The sequence below is a fragment of the Globicephala melas genome, chromosome 6 (genome assembly GCF_963455315.2).
Source record: "Globicephala melas chromosome 6, mGloMel1.2, whole genome shotgun sequence".
In the NCBI taxonomy this organism is placed as follows: Eukaryota; Metazoa; Chordata; class Mammalia; order Artiodactyla; family Delphinidae; genus Globicephala; species Globicephala melas.
Genome location: NC_083319.1, coordinates 69,293,350 through 69,309,002, shown reverse-complemented (window position 1 = coordinate 69,309,002; position 15,653 = coordinate 69,293,350). Strand labels below are relative to the sequence as shown.

General features: G+C 45.9%; 1 long non-coding RNA gene across 1 annotated transcript in view; it reads left to right on the top strand.

Annotated features, from left to right (window-relative positions):
- LOC132597408 (uncharacterized) overlaps window positions 1–11,254 on the top strand; it is a 54,588-nt gene extending 43,334 nt beyond the window's left edge. Inside the window, exons 2-3 of the long non-coding RNA XR_009564181.2 lie at window positions 8,124–8,165; window positions 10,629–11,254. This is a non-coding gene — a long non-coding RNA (uncharacterized lncRNA). The remainder of the gene's footprint in view (window positions 1–8,123; window positions 8,166–10,628) is intronic.
- The last annotated feature ends 4,399 nt before the right edge of the window (window positions 11,255–15,653 follow it).

Here is a 15,653-nt window from a genome sequence, read left to right as displayed (position 1 = left end):
CCCTTCCTGCCAGTGACCTTCAACTTCCTGACTGAATTTCTTCCCTCTTTTCTGGAGGGAGATCTGCATTCTGCTTACCTGTGAGGAACCCTTCACTACTGTGGGCTTCCTATGAAGTTCTATCAACATAACTGATGGAGACATTTATTTTGTTATTTCCTGAGCCCAACACGTGTGCTAAGTGGTTCATAAAATTAAAATGAACCCTTTCTTCCTGACTGAATTTTTACACATTTATAGGGTGTTCTGCTTTCATTGAAAGCCAATAGGCATCATACCAAAATTGCAAAAACAGGTACTGAAGGGGTGAATTATTTATTTCATAGAAGGAGTTATCTTTGAGTTATTTTAAAGAGTATGTGTTCAGGTCTGTGATGAAAATTATTAGCTTGAATAAAATTTGATATACTCGGCCAAAAAAAAAACAAACAGGCAGGGGGCGGAATTCCCTGGCGGTCTAGTGGATAGGACTCTGCGCTTTCACTGCCAAGGGTGCAGGTTCAGTCTGTGGTCGGGGAACTAAGATCTTGCAAGCCACGCAGTGCAGCCAAAAAATAAAACAATAAAATTTGATGTACAGGTACTTTGCATTATGGGTGCTAAGTATTTTGACGTCATAACTCCAGCTCTGACACAGAGCTGGGTACATAATAAGCACTCAAATACTTGCTGAATGAATCTTTCTCCAATGCCAGGCCTATTTTTCCAACTATTTATTGGGCATTTGTCTTGATATCTTGCATCAACCTCAAAATTTACATACATACATGATCTCACTTCTTTCCCTTAAATACCGTGTCTCCTCCGTGAGTGTACATGTAGAAAGTGTCTGGGGGACTGGATGGCCTTCATTTAAATTCTGGCTGCCTCATTTAGTAATCTGCAACCTTAGGCTCTTTATTAAAGCTCTCTTTGCCTCATTTCCCTCACCTGTAAAATGGGTATGATAATAGTGCCTGCGCTATAAGGTTGTGGTGAGAATTAAATTAGCATGGATCTGGCACGTAGCAACACATAGTAAATGTTGAATGTTAGCATTTCCTATTTTAGCCAACCACTTAGTTAGGAAGTAACTGTGTTAGGAACTTTGTTGTTAAGCTCACCTTTCCTTTCTTCTCACTAGATCCAGTCTGACTTCACCTCTCACTGTTTTTGGTCCACCCTAACTCTGCCACAGTACAAGTGCTTCTTATTGCAAAATCCCTTTCCCTTCCAACACAACTTCTGAAGACCAGGGTGTTCTTTCTAAACGGATTATTCCCCTCCCCACCGCTTAGGAGTCACCTTCCTTCGCACAGCAATCCAGACCTTTGATGAACTGCCTTCTGGCTGCAAATCCACGTTCCCAGCCCGTCTTCAGCCATTCCACACCTCTCTCCATCTCTATAGTCTAGCTACATTGGACTCCTTTCTGCTTCCGGAAGATACCAGATTTCCACTCCTCTTGGCCTTTGTTACTTTTCTCTGAGATTTCCTTACCTTTCTGGTTTCACCAATATCATCTAGGTGTAGTTTTCTTTCACACAGTCTCATCCTACAGAAAGAATTGCTCCTTCGGGTATACCCCACAGAACTTCATCACCTAACTTGGTTATAACACCTAATCATTTTGCCCCTCTCCACCTACCTTTCTTCCACTACTGGATACAAGCTCCTTTAGGTAGGAACCACAGACCGTGAGGTCTTTAACCATTTCTGTGTTACTAGGGCCTAACACAGGATTGCTGTTCAATAAACTATCTTTTTCTATTTTTCCTATGGTAAAATTAAAATGTTCTCATCAGAAAAGAAAAACTCTATAGGAATAAATGATTTAGGATGTGAAAATTCCCTGTAATCTGCACCTACTGTTAACTCCTGCCAAGGTTCATGGGCATCATTTCTGACATTTGCCTTGCAAACAACACAATATTTTAAAGTGGAATGGGAGTAAATAATTATGATGATTCCCTATCAAGAACACAGATTTTTTTTTTTGTATAACTTGTACTATGGTAGACTTTCTGTTGCAAAGAAAATATAGAAATAGTTGCTTTTATAAAGGAGCAATACTGGGCTTCCCTGGTGGCGCAGTGGTTGAGAGTCCTCCTGCCGATGCAGGGGACACAGGTTCGTGTCCCAGTCCGGGAGGATACCACATGCCGTGGAGCGGCTGGGCCCGTGAACCATGGCTGCTGAGCCTGCGCTTTGCAACGGGAGAGGCCACAACAGTGAGAGGCCTGCGTACTGCAAAAAAAAAAAAAAAAAAAAAAAGCAATACTGTTATTCTGTCCTACCTTCTATTTTTATAGGATGCCTCTCATAATTTCTCCTCTTCACTTGAGAAAGGGAAACACAGATGCACAAAGAAATGGGAAGGATACTAATTTCTCTTTTGAACCTAAGGGGAAAGCACATGTTTCTACCAAATTTCCATTAGGCTTTGAAGGCAGAACGATTTTTCATTTGGAACCCAAGCAGAATTTCAAAGATGTTCAACGCTGGTACCCTGTCTCTGCGTCACTGCTGAAGGCAGGCGTAAGGCTGGCAGGATCCGAGGGCGGCATGCATGTGCTTCACAGGAGGGCGGTGTGTGGGGCTGGGCGCTTCTCTGGCTGGCCTGGGGGTGAGGTCCATCTGGTCTCCTTCCTCCCCCACTGGTGGCTTAAGGGCTCCCTTTCTGATACCACTCCCTCCTTCTGCTGTCCCTAATGCTGAAATCATCATCTGGTTCTTCACTTGTTCCCACTTCGTTTAATTGTCTCCTTGAAAGCTTATAAAGACTCATTTTGGTGTCTGGCCCATAGCTATATAAAGGCACATATTTTAACCTGATAGTTTAGGTTTTTTTTCCTTTCCTTTTTCCCCCCTGAGTTCGTATGTTCTTCGAAACCACCTTGGCTGGACTGTTAGTCAGGGGTGCTCGTCGGAGGTTTGGAGCCTCTCAAAGGAATCAGTTCAGCTGCCCAGACTCACCGGATTAATTTAAGCCCTCCTGCACGGGCCGCTTGGCCATGTGAGCACAGCTTCGCGGGCTGGGGCAGCAGCAGGACACCCCGCTTGACTTGAGAAACTCCCGCTTGGTCCCCCTCCTTCCTATTCCCGGTTCCTTGCTGTCCTTCCTCCAGTCCACCAATAAAACAAAGAAACCTGAGAAATAATCTCTGAAAGAAGAGACTTCTCGGACCTTGACTGTCACACTGGCCTCGAGCCAAGCCTGAGCCTACCTCAAAATGAACCGAGGATGGGGAGCTACTGGAAGGCAGTCAAAACCCCCGAAAAGTGAGGTCGTGGACAACCCTTACCAGCAACAAACTTACTTGCTCTGCCTTCCTTTTCTTTTACAGGAAAAACGAAAAGTCTAAGACATTAAACTCCAGAATGCCTTGTTCATATATCTAACAAAATTGAGAGAATGTGCGTGCACATGTAAATGTGTGTGTGTGTGTGTAAGCATGTTTACAACCTGGCTAGAAAAATTATCCTGGGTCAAAGGTCTTCTCAATTGCTGAAGGTGATGTTTATCATTTTCAAGGCACGTTTGAATTTTTTTTGTTTTTGCGGTACGCGGGCCTCTCACTGTTATGGCCTCTCCCATTGTGGAGCACAGGCTCCAGACGCGCAGGCTCAGCGTCCATGGCTCACGGGCCCAGCTGCTCCGCGGCATGTGGGATCTTCCCGGACCGGGGCACGAACCCGTGTCCCCTGCATCGGCAGGCGGACTCTCAACCACTGCGCCACCAGGGAAGCCCATGTTTGAATATTTTTACTACTCATATACATGTGTATCCACAAACAGTATTGTGTACTGTTTAGTATGCTATAGTTTTATAAGCAGTATCTCATATTTATGAAATATGATACATACAATCACAGAAAATGAAGGAGCCAGGATGTCAGTATTCTGCTTATGTGCTTTTTTGATAATGATAGTTTCGTGAAAAGGGTATTTTAATGCATTCTCACTTGAAATGCAGCAGATGCCAACTATGAGGGAATGAAGGTGCTAATTTATAGTTTTTAAAAAATTGTGCACAGAAACTTGAAAGAATGTAAGTGCAAGCTTAGCAATAGAAGGAGAAGTGAAAAGACGCAAAATGGGGGGTGGAGGGGTGGGAATGGAGTCCTTTCGTCTGTAACCAAGGAGGTCTGTAAGAAACCACGGAAGCTTCTGCTAATTTGAAATTCCACCAGCAGAGAAACAAAACTCTGCTGGGTTATTGAAGAAAGGTCTTGGCACCTTATGCACGGGAAATGAAACTTTTCATTTTGCAGTTGGCTTGTAGATTGGTTACCACCCCTCCCTCGCATGTTTCAAAGGCTGAGGATCCGGCTGTAGTTAAGAGATGTGGTTTGCATACATTGCCTAGTTGACAGCAGCAGATCAACAGTGAAAGGCTAATTAACTAAATGAAGGCAGCAAAGAAGTAAGGTTTTGGCAAATGACAAAGCCATTCATTGAGCCACTTTACTTCTCCTTTAGCTAAATTCTGTTTTTAATTAGCCTCAGGATGTTTCTTGCAGCCTTTTAGAAGGAGGTTCTTTCCCTTGTCAGGTGTTGCATCCCAGAGTCAGATGTGGTGAGGAGAGGAAAACCTCAGCACATCCACCACAAAGCAGGAGTTACCAGGCATCTCTCGCGCTGTCCCTTCCCCTCCCTGCACTCACAGCCTTAGAGGCCGAGGCCTTCCTGTAGGAGAGCTGGCTTCTCCTACTGGACCAGCTACAGTTAGTTGTTGACTTGGAGGATAATTCTGAACACATGCAGATTCATCTTGCTGGAGCCCAAGCTCTGGATTTCCTTACTTCCAGTTGATCCATAGGAAGCATTCAACCTTGGATGTCATCAAATCAGCCCAGCAACCCACAAGCGAATTGAGTCAGATGCCGTTCTTCTTTTGCTCCATACTTCTGTTTTTTTTCCTGCCCCATTTCTTGGGACTTTGTAGGCCTTTGTAGCTTTTGTCTAAATGGCCAGGAAACCATGCATCTATTTATAAACAGGAAGACTGAGGCAAAGTTAGTATTTTAGCCAAGCTCATGTGGGGATTGTGGAGAAGGACAAAGATTATCAAATCTCCTGGGGCTTGGCTGAGAACTGGGCCAGAACTACTGGATTGGGATGTCAATTTAGCCCACAGAATGGGGGATGGTGGATACGATGCTCACGGCAGAAGATGTGTCTGGTGAACGAGACTGGTAGGTCATTAGAATTTAGAGAAGACCGTGAGGAGAATGAAGGAGTAAGCTATAGGAGTAGTGGCGACTAGATTTCACTTAGAGGGGACTGGGTATTTGTAGAAATGAGACAACAACAAATACAGTGACCACGTTTTTTAGAAGTCTTGATTTTATGACTTCTCTCTGCTCTTCCTGTTCTTTCAACCTGTTCAGTCAGTGCAGGCTAATAAACTTTCAAGGCCTGGCTTGGCCCTCCAGACTCCTCCAACTTCCCTCCACCCACCCCTATGCTGAGTTCAGTGGCTCACGGGCCCCCGTGATGATGAATTTTATGTGTCAGCTTGACTGGCCTAAGGAATGCCCAGGTAGCTGGTAAAACACAGTTTCTGGGTATGTGTGTGACGGTGTTTTATTTGAATAGGTAGATGGAGTAAAGAGGATTGCTTTCACCAGTGTGGGTGGCGTTGTCCAATCCACCTGATAGAATAAAAAGGCAGAGGAAGGGTGAATTTGCTGTCTACTTGAGCGGGGACATCCATTCTCTCCCACCTTTGGACATTGGTGCTCCTGGTTCTTGAAACTTCGGACTTGGACTGGATCTTACACCATGGGCTCCCCCCAGTTCTTGCGCCCTCAGACTGACCAGGACTTACGCCACTGGCTGCCCTGGTTCTCAGGCCTTCAGGTTTGGACTGGGACTACACCACCTGCTTTCCTGGGCCTCCAGTTTGTAGACAGCAGATCGTGGGACTTCTCAGCCTCTCTGATAGCATGAGCCAGTCCTCATAAAATATCTCTTATATGTCTATATATCTCCTGTGGCTCTGATTCTTTTTCCTTTCTTTTTTAAAACATCTTTATTGGAGTATAATTGCTTTACAGTAGTGTTAGTTTCTGCTGTATAACAAAGTGAATCAGCTATACATATACATATATCCCCATATCCCCTCCCTCTCGCATCTCCCTCCCACCTTCCCTATCCCACCCCACTAGGTGGACACAAAGCACCTGAGCTGATCTCCCTGTGCTATGTGGCTGCTTCCCACTAGCTATCTATTTTACATTTGGTAGTGTATATATGTCCATGCCACTCTCTCACTTCATCCCAGCTTACCCTTCCTCCTCCCCGTGTCCTCAAGTCCATTCTCTACGTCTGCGTCTTTATTCCTGTCCTGCCCCTGGGTTCTTCACAACCTTTTTTTTTTTTTTGATATTCCATATATATGTGTTAGCATACAGTATTTGTTTTTCTCTTTCTGACTTACTTCACTCTGTATGACAGTCTCTAGGTCCATCCACCTCACTACAAATAACTCAATTTCCTTTCTTTTTATGGCTGAGTAATATTCCATTGTATATATGTGCCACATCTTCTTTATCCATTCATCTGTTGATGGACATTTAGGTTGCTTCCATGTCCTGGCTATTGTAAATAGTGCTGCAATGAACATTGTGGTACATGACTTTTTGAATTATGGTTTTCTCAGGGTATATGCCCAGTAGTGGGATTGCTGGGTCATATGGTAGTTCTATTTTTAGTATTTTAAGGAACCTCCATACTGCTCTCCATAGTGGCTGTATCAATTTATATTCCCACCAACAGTGCAAGAGGGTTCCCTTTTCTCCACACCCTCTCCAGAATTTATTGTTTGTGGATTTTTTGATGATGGCCATTCTGACTGGTGTGAGGTGATACCTCATTGTAGTTTTGATTTGCATTTCTCTAATGATTAGTGATGTTGAGCATTCGTTCATGTGTTTGTTGGCAGTCCTGTATATCTTCTTTGGAGAAATGTCTATTTAGATCTTCTGCCCATTTTTGGATTGGGTTGTTAGTTTTTATGATATTGAGCTGCATGAGCTGCGTGTATATTTTGGAGATTAATCCTTTGTCAGTTGCTTCGTTTGCAAATATTTTCTCCCATTCTGAGGGTTGTCTTTTGGTCTTGTTTATGGTTTCCTTTGCTGTGCAAAAGCTTTTAAATGTCATTAGGTGCCATTTGTTTATTTTTGTTTTTATTTCCATTTCTGTAGGAGGTGGGTCAAAAAGCATCTTGCTGTGATGTATTTCATAGAGTGTTCTGCCTATGTTTTCCTCTAAGAGTTTGATAGTGTCTGGCCTTACATTTAGGTCTTTAATCCATTTTGAGCTTATTTTTGTGTATGGTGTTAGGGAGTGATCTAATCTCATTCTTTTACATGTATCTGTCCAGTGTTCCCAGCACCACTTATTGAAGAGGCTGTCCTTTCTCCACTGTATATTCTTGCCTCCTTTATCAAAGATAAGGTGACCACATGTGCCTGGGTTTATCTCTGGGCTTTCCATCCTGTTCCATTGATCTATGTTTCTGTTTTTGTGTGTTGCTCTGTTTCTTTGAAGAACCCTTACTAGTACACCCACTGAGCACAGTGGTGTATTTCTTTCCCAGGAGAGACGGCAGTTTTCTGCTTTTATTCTTACTTGAGGTAGTGAGCTCCTTAAAAGGACAGAGACCATATGATCATCTTTGCTTCCTTGACCAATTTATTGAACAATAGCGCCAGGCACTGTGATGGCTGCTTGTCATATTGCTTCAATGAATCCTCACCACAACCCAGTGAAGTAGTACTCTAACTCACATTATAAGGGAGCTGGGCTCGAAGGGATTAAAATAATTTGCTCAAGGTCTCACAACTAGTAGGTAGTGGAGTCAGGATGCACTCTTGATCATGATGCTACTCACTTCCCTAGTGGACCCTCAAGAAACATTTGCTGAATTGAACTGGTAATTTGTATGGTGCTTATTTTATTGCATGTAGTGGGTGCTTAATTACTTGATTTCAAAACCCATTCAAGCTGAAAAGCCATGTAATCATCTAAGGGAGCCATTTCTCATAGATCCTAATATGAATAGGGGGCAAAAAAAACACAAAAACCCACAGTGTTACCACCAGGTAAGCAAAACGGTTACATGTCTCTGCAGGTGGTGGTGGATTCTGAAGACATGTGGTTTTTACTGGCTGAGGTAACTACACTTTATTATTTCATTATCTTCTCTTTATTACTGAAAAAATGTTGAAGGAAGAATCCCTTCTTCTGGGAGGAGGGTGGATCTGAAAGGAGGAGAAGTGGAAGGGACGAGAAGCTTCTTTTTATGAAGTTAAGACTCATGAATCTATCTGTCTATGGCAGAGGGGCCATCAGCACAATGGTCTTTCAGGGGCAAAGGCTGTAAACTTGGTTATGAGAGACCCTCAGAGGTGCAGAAGAGGCTGGTGAAAGTGTTATTACCTCAACCGACAGATCTCCATCTTCACTCTGGTGTGACCCCCACTCCCACCCAAAGAACCCTTCTTCCCGGGACCCCCGTCTCATCTGCTTGCACCGAAATGCAGAACCACCCTCGTTCGAGGGACAGTCCAAAACCCCTAAACAACCCCCAGGTCGTTTCAGTCCCTAGTCATTTTAAACCCTTTTGTAACCTGCAAAAGAAAGGAACCTGAGTTAAAAAGGAAGCTCCTGAGTTTGGCTCTGAGCCAGCTTGCCTTCACACCTGCGCCCCCCAACTTCTTACTCTGGACTTTTAAGCAGAAAGACATCCTGAGTCAGATTCCATGGGGTAGTAGTTAGGAATGAGACTGTGAAGTTAAGAAAGGAGTCTTAGCTTTCATGACATTCCAAGTTCAATTATATCTCTCTTCAAACACTCAGCACTTGGCCTTAGGGTTAGCTTGCTTGGGCCCCCTTTGTGTGCACCCCTGCAGCCCTGAGTTACGACCATGGGCTTAAATTCTCATCGAAGGCTGGCTGGCTCCTCCCAAGATGGAAGACAAGTCAGTGAAGTAAGTGAGTGAATACTTCATAGCGCCTTGGGCCAGGGGAGGTGTCTGCTCTGCTCCCCGTGCCCCCTCCTTTCCCACCCGCCTTGGGAAGGACAGTGCCTCACCTACTCAACAGCCCAGGGACAGGTATGAAGAATAGAGAGGGAGAGAAGAGCAGGGGGAGAGGAACGGATCAAGCCCTCACCTCTCCTGGAATACTTAGCCCCAGTCTCTGTCTTTTTCACTGGCTGCTACATTGAGCAGAGTGATTTCTCCTAACCCAGGTATAAGCAAAGAAAACATTGATACCTTTTCCCAGCTCAGCTGAGGTGAATCAACTCAACAAAAAGCAGGAGGCAGAAGAGCTCAAAGTATTTTCCTAGTATTGCTCTCTCTTTAAGGTGATAATGAAAGCTGTCAGTGTTGAGACCTACTGTGTGTTGAGCACAGGCTAGGTTTCTGACAAAGAGGAATCCACGTAAGCCTCCTTTTTACACAGTTCAGATAATTGAGGCTCAGAAAAATAGTGACTTTGCCCAAGGCTCACAGTGGGGCCCGGGTCTCTGTTTCACGTGCTTCCTTTCCAAGCCTCCTGCTACCAGTACTGCTCTTAGATCTGGGCAAGAGGGATCCCTGCCCTGGGCCCCAGGCTTTAGCGGGCCCCTCCCAGGAGGTAAGGAGTCTGGGGAACCGGGCAGCTCTGCCTACCCAGGGCCCACCTTTCCCCCCTCCCAGGCCTCCTTACATTTTAGATGTAAGGATACCTCTGGATACCTAGGCCTCAAGCTTCCTCACCAGAGAGTCCCGGCTGGAGTTGCCAGATGTAGCAAATAAATACAGGCTGACCAGTTAAATTTGAATTTTAGATATAGCAAATTTTTTAGTATAAACATGTCCCATGAAATACTTAGGACATGCTTAATGCTAAAAAGCTCTTCATTATTTATCTGAAATTCCAATTTAACTGCATCTTGCATGCTTTCTGGCAGCCCTAGCCCCAGCCCACTTCCAGGATGTGGCTGTTTGGGCGGCACATGCACAGAGCTTGGATGTGCACACTTGGGTGTCCAAAGGCAGGCAGGCAAGTCCCCTCCTCTCAGAGCTGGAAGGAGCCCAAGAAGGGGGTAAAGGGGGCCGACTGGGACCCTCCACTTGCACCCTTGTTAAGGGTGTGCCTGCTCCCCAGACCCCACGTAAAGCATAGATTGCTTTATCGTCTCTCTCAAATGCCATTTGCAATTTCCATAGTCATTTGAGTTCCCAGAACATGACCCCTTTTGTTTTCCTCACCTCCAGCTGGATCAGGGGTGAGGGGGTAGAACAAGCACTCAGAATCCCAGTCTAAGGGATGCTTCCATGTTGACGCAGTTGGCTTACTGGGGCTCTCAGTCTGTGAAATGGAGAAGCGGCTGGATGTGAGGGTTAACGGGTTAACGTTTTCAGCGTTCCTGAGTAAAAGGTTCCTGACCATGAATGAGGTGCTTCACCTCTCTGAGGTCGTTTTCTTTCATTCATAACATGTGAGAAATACCCCAGCCTCCTGGAGTGGGCATGAGGGTAAAATGAATTAACACGTGAAAGCATCTAAGCATTTGAGGTGTCAAGCCTCATAAACGCAGTTGGGTCTGAACAGTCAGGAACAGACCCCTCTCATTTTTGTTTTTAAGGCTCAGCTGGACCACCCACACATCTGTTTCCAGCCTGGGGGCCCTTGGATCTTCCGTGAGACCGAGATGGCTCCTGAGTCATAAGTGATGTCACCTCCATCCAAGCCTCCTGGAGCATTTTGTTAAATGAACCTGGGGCAGCGCCTTCCAGAACAGTCTGACTCTAGGTTTGCAACTCAAAATTACACTACACCACAGGACCTATGAGATGACTTCTGTCTAGAGGACAAGGCGGACCCGTCCCACCAAGATAGGGCTAAGTCACTCATCAGAACACACGTCTGAATTATTCCCCTGAACTTTATGAAGACTGCTAAGATCAAGTCTTACTAAGAATGATTAAATAAACAAAAACCTGACTTCTTTCCAGTGCCAGTTGAATGCTCTTTCTTGAGCACAAGTAGCAAAAAATGAAAAGAGAAAAGCAAATCATTCCCAACACGGGGCACGGAGTTTCCCTGGTCTTTAGTCCATGTTCTCACATCTTCCTAATTCCTCTCTCCCTTTTCCCTCCCTCTCCTTCCTCCTGCTTCTTCTCCTCCCAACAAATGAACTTGTAATCATCAGTTAGCAATCCTCAGGAAAAGCTTCAAGAGGAAGGCGGTGTATTGTGAAGCAGGAAACAAGGACTCTGGTATCAGAAAGACTTGGGTCCCAGCTCTGCCATCTCCTGGCTGTGTCATCACAGGTAAGCTACTGAACCTTTCTGAGTCTCAGTTTTCTCTTGTAACAGTGATAATGCTACCTACTTTCACTTTGCACAGTGCCTGGCACCTAGAAGGTGCTTGTTAACTGGTGCCCATTGTTATTGAAGATGATGCTTAATATATATAAGATCATACTTTATGCTCAATAAAGCATAAACACATGAATGAATGAATGAAACACTTCCTGAAAAGTTACCTTTTCAAATTTTCCAGTGTTACAAAAGCAGAAGTCAGCCAAAGGAGTAACTTGGGGGTTTCTTCCAGCCCTGAGTCCCCAGGTTGGAGGGCTCCTTTGAGCCTCTGGCTTTTGTGACTCAGTCTCCAGCGTGGTCTGACAGTGTGAGACACACCTTGCTCTGCTGGCTCACTGTGCTTGTCTATCCCCACCTCCTCCATCCTTCATTGATCTGGCTCACGTTTACCCGTAACCATCCTTGATTACCTGCAGGACTAAACAAGTAGGCAGCCATCATTAAGAAATCACAGGCGCATACCTTTCAGATAGCATAATCACCCCACCGGCTGGTACCAGTGCCCCAACAGGCTTCCCTCTGTGGCCCACTATGCCAACAGTTCCACCCGCCAGAGGTAAAAACAATTCTACTTTTCAGGGCTGGAGAAGACTGATTTTATGCAGCAAAATCCATTCAGTTATTCAGGACGCTGCTGTCTTTTTTTAGTTCAATTATTCAGGGGTTTCTGAGTACACGATTGTAAATTCAGCATTGGCTGGTCCTAAAGCTTAGACCTGACTGGTTGAGATTCAACTTGTTCAGTGTGTTTCTCAAACATGACAGTGAATCTGGACAAGAGAAACAGACATCCTTTTGGAAGAGAATCAAGTACAGAGAAATTTATCTTTAAAAACTTTTGATTCACAACCTCTAGCTAATACAAATAGAGTGCTTACTTTCATCATGATCCTTTCCCTTTCAAACCAACACTGGCAGAAAGATTTTTGGAAATCAGTAAACAGCCATCCCTGTATAATGAGTACATTTATTTCAGATAAATTCCTCTCTTTATCGCCTACTAAAATAGTACCCCCATGTCCTCTCTTGAATATTTAAATTGAGGGTAACGTGCTTGTCTACCACGGTACCACGTTTCCTGGTTTCAGATGAGAAAGTAACCTGAGGATGAGGTAACAGGGATTCCATGTTATCTTTTGGAGAACAGAGAAGCATGTGGTTTCCTCTCAGAAAGCACGTCTTGACTGCTGGTGGTAAGTTATTTAACACTCACCACCGGTCTCCGTCCCCTGTGCTGCGTTTTAATGAGAGCTTCTGGAAAGTGATACCTCGTTACTTCTCTTGGCTCATTTATCCACTCAAACATTCATTGAGCATCTCATAGGTGATTTGGGGTTGGACAGTGGGGATACAGCAATATACAGATCCCAGTCCCTGCCCTTGGAAGGCCTACAGTCAGTGCAAGAGACAGATAGATATTAAAAAAGAAAAAAAAAATCACACAAAATATCTAAATTTACTCACTGCGATAAATGCTTTGTTGCCAGAATAACAGTAAAGAAAAAAGCATACGATAAGGAACTTAAGATGGTAAACTGTTCCAAGAAGATGTTGACAAAGTCATGAATTGAGTAGTTATTATTTTTGGTATTTCTAGACCCTTGCCCATGGCCTAGCACATTGTCAGTCTATTGTGTGAATGAAGACTCTTTTATGAGGCCCTTTTTACTCCAGAGTCTCCAATTTTAACAAGTAAAAACTTATACATATTGTTTGAGTTCCTAACAGGGACCAGGCACTGTTCTAGTTCTTTATGTCTATTAGCCTATTCACCCCTCCCTCAAGGTTCTGAGGTGGGTACTAGCTATGCCTTCATTACATAGATAAGAAAATCAATACACAAAGGGGCTAAGGCATTTCATCGAGGTCACACACTTGATACAAGTTACTGCTTGCTAGAGTATGGATTTGAACCTTGATCAGCAGACCTCAGAATCTCAACCTCTAACCAGTGTGCAGCACTTCTTCTTGTAAAATTACTGAGCTCTGCAATGACTCCAGGAATGTGACGAGCTGCAGTGAAGTAAAAGAAACAAATGTAAATAGCATGTCTTCCCCCAGTTACTAGCACTGAGGGTTACAAGACAGCAAGAGAGAAATAGCACAGCTTATAACAACTCACTCCCTATCACCTGCCCCCAGGTTCTTCCTTTGCTAAATCCCTTTCTTTGGCCCAAAGCAGGCATCTCCTTCCATGACTCCATAGAGTCCGCATTCTCAGGGCCAACTAGCTCTGGTTGGTGGCTTTGGGGGTTCCTGGAAGAATCCACACACTGCAGCCACTACAGTGCCTCACCTTGCGTGGATGGCTAGCAGATGCCCCTTCGCCAGAGTGAGCAGCCTCAGCATCACCATCACCTCTCCTTCCTCTGCAGGTGGCTCTTCTCTCTTCTACGTGCTTCTAGCTACACATGAAGTTGGGGGGGACACAACAGTTTGGGCCCTGGGTGCCAGACTGGATTGAACCCACTTGGAGTCAACACAATCTGCTTGTCTAGACCTCAACCCCTTCCTGGATCAGGGAGAATGGGATTCCCCCTCCTTCGCTCTCAGGGCAATAGCAGGGAGCATCTGAGGAAATCGTCACTGCGAGTACCCATCTTCCAGGAAAACAGCCTACCCCTCCCACTATGAGTTACTGTAACCTCCCCATTCTCCAGACTCATTCGTTTCCCTTTTTTTTTTTTTTTTTTAAATTTGTGTGCCTATCCCCTTACTTGGGAATTCATACTCCATCATCAACTTTCCTGGTCTGGGTGTATATATGTACGTGAACTGGATTTACTTTAGGTGTAGCTGACTAGTCTGTGACCCTCCTACCACAGCCAGTGTGCTGTACCTTAGGGCAAGAGCTGGAGAAAAGCTAATGTCTTGCAGAGGAGAAAAGGAAATCTGAGGACTTTGATTTCGAGCCCTAAGGACTGATCCTTGGAAAACACAGTTCACCATCTCTTTGAGTTGTGGAGGTATTAAGTCAAAGCAGTTGCAAATTCCATTTGTTCAAGTCCTGTGATAAAAAGGCTTTGTTTATAATATCTGAAAATTAGTAAACTTAGAATATGCAAGTGAAGAATTTTGTCATGTCAAAGCTTCTAGCATTTCTTTGTGCTACAAGAGGTGGAGATATGGGGGAAAATATAACCTGTTTTTATGGAAGACTGACCTTGGGCCTTTTGATTTTGCTAAGGGAAGTGAAGGTCCTATCCTGGAAGAAAGGCTTTAGACGTGAACTCCAAACAGCTAAAATGGCACAAGTTATTTTCATGGACTGGCCCCTGCCCAGCGCGGCCCCTCGCGGCTCACCCCGTGCCTCGCGCAGCCCTCGACCACCCCGTTGCCCGCGCCGCGGCCTCCACCTCTCCGGGGCCCCTCTTCTTCCCACCGCGCCCCACTTCCCTCTCCGGTCCTCTTTGTCCCCGCTGCCTCGGAGTGCTCCTTGATCCCCTCCTTCCCTCGGCCGCTTCGGCCAGTCCCGTGCCCGGTGTGGACCCCCACCCCCTTTCGGACCACCGCTACCCTGGGCCCCCGGCTCCTGCCAGCAGCATCCACGCGCCGTCTGCTCCCTTCCAATCACTCCTCTTTCGGTTTCCACTCCTCGTCCCCATTCCTTCCTAGTGGGTCCCCCGATCCCTCTACCCCACTCCGCCTTCCCCCACGAGTGTCCCTTTCTTGGAGGCACCTAACCCAGCAGGTAATCTGCACGATTGCCTCCGAAGAGCTGGGAGCTGGGAGCCCCGTGTACACCTGTGGTGTTTTCCAGGAGGGGTATGGGGGCCTGACCTTTCACAGGAGGGGAAGATGGCGGAAGAGTAAGACGCGGAGATCACCTTCCTCCCCACAGATACACCAGAAATACATCTACACGTGGAACAACTCCTACAGAACACCTACTGAACGCTGGCAGAAGACCTCAGACCTCCCAAAATGTGCGCGAGGAGAGGGAATTAAGAGCGCTGCTTAAAGGAGCTCCAGAGACGGGCGCGAGCCGCGGCTAAAAGCGCAGACCCCAGAGACGGGCATGAGACGCTAAGGCCGCTGCTGCCGCCACCAAGAAGCCTGTGTGCGAGCACCGGTCACTCTCCACACCTCCCGTCCAGGGAGCCTGTGCAGCCCGCCACTGCCAGGGTCCCGGGATGCAGGGACAACTTCCCCGGGAGAAAGCAGAGCGCGCCTCAGGCTGGTGCAACGTTATGCCGGCCTCTGCCGCCGCAGGCCCGCCCGCACTCCGTGCCCCTCCCTCCCCCCCGGCCTGAGTGAGCCAGAGCCCCCGCATCAGCGGCTCCTTT